The sequence below is a fragment of the Arachis ipaensis genome, chromosome B09 (assembly GCF_000816755.2).
Source record: "Arachis ipaensis cultivar K30076 chromosome B09, Araip1.1, whole genome shotgun sequence".
NCBI lineage: Eukaryota > Viridiplantae > Streptophyta > Magnoliopsida > Fabales > Fabaceae > Arachis > Arachis ipaensis.
Genome location: NC_029793.2, coordinates 115,548,667 through 115,555,506, shown reverse-complemented (window position 1 = coordinate 115,555,506; position 6,840 = coordinate 115,548,667).

Here is a 6,840-nt window from a genome sequence, read left to right as displayed (position 1 = left end):
ATTAACTGATATTATATAGAATTTAAATAATTACTATTTTTTTTGCAGACTATCAGAAATTTGTTGTCCAGGAAACTCGATCCGCCAGATACTTTTAACGAGGTAGCTATAGCGGTATTGGCATTAACTGGGTTTCAACACGTTTCGCGAGTAGGCGGAATGAGAGGTCATTCTGCATTGCTGAGTGCCTTGGTGGAACACTGGAGGCCAGAGACTCACATTTCATCTTCCGGTCGGTGAAGAGACGGTGATACTGGAAGATGTGAACTATATTCTTGGTCTCCCGATTAATGGAGAGGCCATTACGGGTAGATAGACAGCAGTCACCAGTTTTTGGTGGAGAACTGCATTGCGTGTTTTGGTCGGGAGCATAGTCCGCAAGATCACGTGTTGGGGAAGGTTAATATTCAATGGGTCCGGCGGTGCAGAGACACCAAGCCGTGTGACACTCAAGAGTCTGTTGAGAGGTACGTCTGGGTGCACATTTTCTGCGTGCTCGGAACAGTTGTGTTTTCGGATAAGTCGACCACTTCATTGAACTCGAAGTTTCTACCGCTACTTCGGGATTTCCATTGGATTTCAGGATACAGTTGAGGGGCAGCCAGTCTGGCACACCTATACAGATCGTTGTGTCGTGATTCACGATACAACTATAAAGGGATGGATGACCCACTGATACTGCTTTTTGTTTTGGCGTGGGAGCGTATGCCGCTCTTGGCACCTATACTCCGCGATCAGCTCGGCGATCTGGTGTTCCACTTGCGCGACGGTATTATTTTTTATTGTTATTGTTGTTGTTGTTGTTATTATTATTATTATTATTATTATTATTATTATTATTATTATTATTATTATTATTATTACTATTATTGTTATTATTATTAATTTGTTATTCTTATTAATATTATTATTCTGTTTGTTGTTAGCTGGAGTCATTGGCGCCGACAAACAAGATATATACGGAGGCCTACTGTGCATTTTAGGCGAGGACTCGACGACATGGGAGTTGATGATGTAAGTTGTAACCATTAATATCCAATATTTTTATTCAGAAGAATAATTTTTCTAATCGGCCTCTTGGTAACTAATGTGCAGTTTATATGGTGGCCGTATATGGGAGTGGGGATTATGGATGTCCTTGCTGCCCATATGGTTATATGCTCCACCCAGTCACCGCTAGTGTCATTCGAGTGCATAGAATGGCACCCGACAGACTGAGTGCGACAACAGTTCGGGATGCAACAGCTTCCACCAGGCCCGGCGTTCGACATTGATCGTGATCATTGCAAGCGGTTGATAGGAGCACAAAACCATGACTAGGGACAGATTTATAGTCAATGGGTTAACAGGTGGACATTTGACCGCTATAACACATTGCAGTTAGGCGAGGAGATTATTGACTTTCATCTTCTCCCAGTGTACTACAAGTGGTACACACAGCAGTATGGGATTCACCTGCCACTGTCAGATAGAGTTTCAGGTGAAGAGGTTGGCATCGATGAACCACAGCAGCAACAGGAAGAACCAGCTGGCCCACAACAGCAAGTCTCGCATCATGAGCAGCAGTTTCAGGTATTATTATTAATTACTAGTATTTTTATTATTAATTTTACCTTTTTAAATTATAATTAATTATTATTGTTAAGGTTTATCTATTATCATTAATTACTATAAATTGTAATTAATTGTTAATTAGGATCCGGCATATGAGTACTACTATCAGGTCCCGGCATATGACCCCCAGTATCAGAAACCGGCATTTGCACAGCAGTTTCAGGATCCGGCATATGCCAAGCAGTTTCAGGATCCGGCCCAGCAGTGGCCGGCATATCATCAGCAAGCACCATATATTCCGAAACCACAGCCACCTCAGGCACCTGAGCCCTACATACCACAGCTGGTAATTCTAGTCGATGGTCACTTTAGTACGTTGGGTGGATATGACACCATTAGCTTCTCTGAGGTCCTGAGAGATACAGATTATTTATTTCTGACGCCACCCCAGGAAGGGCCTGCTACATCTCAACAGTCTGGTGGTCGTCGCGCCACTTCAGGTCATGCCAGTGATTTCAACTTTGATCATTCGACAGGTCATGTAGATCCGCCCAGTCCTTTCGCACCACCACGCTCCCAGTTGTTTGATTTGAATGAGTACCCGCAGTAGGAAGAGGGAGATTTGGGATACGACTTGCAGCATTAGTATGATCTTGGTGGAGCGAGTGCTCCTGGGATGAGTGGTTCAGGTTTGTATGACACTGGTGGTGCGAGCATGACAGATTTTGGTGGTTCTGACGTTGGCAGTGGGCTGGATACCGGTGTGTCGCAGGGTCATCCATATAACTTATGGACACAGACTGTGCCTCCGAACAAATGCACCCCATCCTTGTATTCAAAGAAGTCGCCGAGGAGTAGTCTGTTGCAGTTGATCTTGTATTCAGTGTTGTATTCAGATTTGTATTCAGTGTCGTATCTTATATTTAGATGATTCTGTTCAGTATTATTATTATGACATGTTTAGCTTTGTTCTCGTATAACTCTATTTGGATCGAAATGTTTGTTCTCTAAAAAATTAAATAACGAGGTTACAAAAAAAGTAACATATAATTGTGAAGTAGGTCATAACAAAGTTACATTGAAAAGCTTAACCACTAATGACCTCCAGTGGAGCTTGGACCTGCGCGCTGAGGACATCGGTTGCGGCTATGTCCCTCGCGTCCACATATAGTGCACCTACGAGGACCACGCATATTCCGCGAATCCATCTCATTCAAGTAGCGGGTTGACTTCGGTCTTCCTTTTGTCGCGCACCTCAATGTCTAGTTGGCGATCACCTTCACTCCTTCGTATCTATCCCACATAGATGGGTCACCCATCAGAACAAACTCGCCTCTGTACACCTTACAAATTTCAGACATCTTGTACACATCGTGCACGTACACTTGCCAATAAAGACACTGGTTGGCGCAACATGCAAGCACGTGGCGACATGAAAGTCGCTCGACCTGGAAATGGCCACAGTCGCAATGTCGTTGCGCAAGGTTAACAGTGTAAATGGTACCATCTTACCTTTCGCGAACCTCAAACATCTCGTTGCGCCTGTTGAACCGGTTGACCACAATATTTCCTACACGTCGGAAGCTTTCTTCAACTCTCTTCGTTGCAAATTCTGAATACGTGAATCCGTTGCGGAGACACTCATGAGCCTCGGTACTCTTCCGAGTGAACAACTCATTCAGCCGGTAGAAAGTTGACCGGACAAGGGCAGTCACAGGAAGGTTGCGTGCACCCTTCAGGACAGAATTTATGCACTCTACCAAGTTTGTCGTCATATGTCCCCAACGATGACCACCATCGAATGCCAACACCCATCTCTCAACACCGATCTTATCGCACCATTAAGTATATGCCTCACCCCGCTCTTTAAGCCCTTGGTAGTTTTTGTTGTACTCCTGCTCCGTTCTAGAATAGCCTGTTGAACAAACCATTTAATCATAAGCAGATGCCACAAATTTACTATGAATAGAACCATAACAGAGAGTTGAAATACCTGTGTTTACTACGAGTTTATGCAAATATGAAGCCTTGAACCTCCTTAAGAAGTTGGACCCCGATGTGCTTGATGCAGTACATGTGCCACGCCCTTGGTGGTGACCATGTACCGTTACTGCGAGCTATTGCAGCGTCGATGGAGGTATGTCGGTCAGAAATAATACCTACACCATCAATCGTAACCACATATCTTTGCAAATTGGTTAGAAAAAACTCCCATGCGTCTGCTGTCTCGCCCTCGAAAATCGCAAATGCAAAAGGCACAATGTTTTGATTCCCATCTTGTGCAACCGCTACCAGAAGTGCACCTTTATATTTTGGTTTAATTACTCTGTTGGTCCCTATAGTTTCACCAAATTTTTAATTAGGTCCCTATACTTTTTTTCCTTTCAATTGGATCCCTACACTACTATAATTTTGCAATTAAGTCCTTCCTAGTGTAAAAAATATTAGAGTTAATTGAATATTTATTCGCAAATTGAAGGTATTTATAATTAAAAACTTAATTAAATCTTTGACCGCATGCATTCTGGTAAAAATATTATGTTAATTTTAACATTTTTAACATGAAAAGGACGTAATTACAAAATTAAAGCAGTGTAGGGACCCAATTGAATGGAAAAAAAGTATAGGGATCTAATTAAAAATTTGGTGAAACTATAGGGACCAACAGAATAATTAAACCTTATATTTTTTGTACAGGTGCGTGCCATCAACCTGCACCAGTGGCTTGTAGTGTCTGAATGCTACAATACACAGATAGAAGCTCCAAAAAATGCGGTGCAGAACTCTTACACCTTAAACCTCCTCACTCTCACGGTAAACAGGGAGCGTTTTAATTTGAATACGAGACCTTGGCATCTTCACTGTCATTGCGGCTCAGACTCATACATAGTGTAATAAACTCCTCTAGAGATGGTGTAGCTTTTGATTGCAGATATCACTGACTCTCTCGAACCAAATTTCATTCCGACACTAAACTCGCCATCTTCTGCCGCAACGTTGCCTTCACCTACGACATGCGCACCACCATTAGTCAGACAAGGCAAATAAAATAAGCACTATAGGAAACTTGAGTTAATAATCATAACATACCTGTATTCACATACTCAGGAAATTCTAGGGCATGCATGACTTCGAGATCTAGAGTCCACATAAAAGACGGAACACCAAACGGGTGTTGGCTTACAATCGCATTTGCTTCATTTTGCACCGCCGAATTGCCTGCCAAGTCTCTGTCATCGTTTTCGTCATCGACTTCATAGTTAACTTCGAATTCCTCTTCACTGTCATTACTATTTTCTTCCCAATCTATATCCCCGAGCTCATCAACATTGACCTCGTCGCCGACCGTACCATCCCCGACTGCTGTTCAAACTCAACGTACAGCTCTATTATCGGCACGTGAGATCAGGTTTGTTGATAAATATACAACATCTGCTGCATACTGGCATCGTCAGTGACGGACATTATTTGAAACTGTATTAGCCCACCAAATACTTGCATAGGACTTCTGTATAAAAGATTGCTCACCCTTTTCAAAATGTGGCTTTGAATGTTATTACAAAGACCATTTTGCAACTCGACAAAACTCATGGTATATGGAATAGCAAATGACAACAGACATTCACAAACAAAAGTCACTGCTTTATATGTGTTTGGTATAACCTCAATGTTATAATATACTCGCAAATTTGCAACACCTTCCATAACTTCAGCCTCAACTAACTCTATTTTTTTGACACAATTATCTGCCAAAAAAGCACACCATAAGGACTTTATGCAAGAAAGAGTAAGAGGAGAAGTGAAGATGAAGATGAATGAAACTGGACTTCGTATTTATAGGCAAACCTGTGGATTTAAATATTATTTTGTGTAGAAAATGCAACCTGCATTTTGGGGCTTCCAAGAAAAAGTTTCTGACACTAACAAAACGCAACCTGCGTTTTGTGGGCTTCAAAAAAATTTTGAATTTTCTGGCTTAAAAAAACGCATCCTGTGTTTAGTCTAAAACAAAATAAAAAAATTGAAATGCCAAAACGTAACCTACGTTTAGTGTATTTCAAAATTAAAAAAAATAAACAAGTATAAAACGCACCTTGCGTTTTATATCTGACCCATGGTAGTGCAATTTTTTTCATTCCCTCCATTTCATAGTATTACACGTTAACACTTTCCATAACGAAAAAAACAGCCCATAAGCGCAGCTTGTGTTTGGGCTAATAACAAAACAAAAAAATGAAAAAGCTGACACTAAGTAAAATGCAAGCTGCGTTTGATTATTTTCATACACAAAAAGAAATTAAAACAAAATAAAAAGATAAAACGTAGCTTGCGATTTGGCCTGATACTATAATAGCCAAAAATTTTAATGCACACTATTTCATTGCGGTACACCATCATTATTTTCATATGCAAGAAAATCAGCCCCACATCTTCAATATACCATTTTTCAGAAATTAATTTGGTTATGGATGAAATAATGGTGATTAGCTAATATATAGATGCATGGTGAGTTGTCCACAAATGTGGACCTGTATTGGTCAGGGACCTGCAAAACGCCAGTAACGTTTTGCAGTTGATGAAATCAAAAAATCTGCAACTGCTGCAAAATGTAGGCTTGGATTGGACTGGGAAGAGAGCTAAGTTGCGAAACGTGCCCTGCATGCCGACAGGAGCAGGTATTGACCAACATGGGGCTACGCAAAATGCAGGTTGCGTTTGTCAGCGTTGCAGAGCTAAACGGAGGTTGCGTTTTGCAGGCTTCCTAGCTGCATGCGTGCCACATGTCTTGGAGGGTGTTCACCTGGGGCCTTTAAAGCGAAAACACAGATAAGAAAGGGAGCCTAGTAAAAAATGAGTTACTGAAGCAAGGTGAGGAAGAGTTGAAGGAGAGTGAGGAAGCAAGAGTGAAGAGGGGTAACAGTGAAAAAGCAAAGTGTTGGAGAAGAAGAAGTATACGGTACAGGAAGAAAAAATGGTGCGTGATTTTATCAAATCGAAAGAACATATTATTGAGTATTTGAATCATCCTCAATTAGTAAGTAAATTTTTTTTAATATTTAACGATGAATATATATATTTATTCAAATTTTATTTATTTGTGTTGTAATTTGTACTATTGTGTTTATTAATATTATTATTACTAATATTATGTTGTTATTTATTTCTCATTACGGTTTAATTTTTTTAATACAGTTATTATATTATTATTGTTATTATTAGGCAAGTTAATCTATGTATTATTAGTGTGACGTTGTTGTTATTATTATTATTATTATTATTATTATT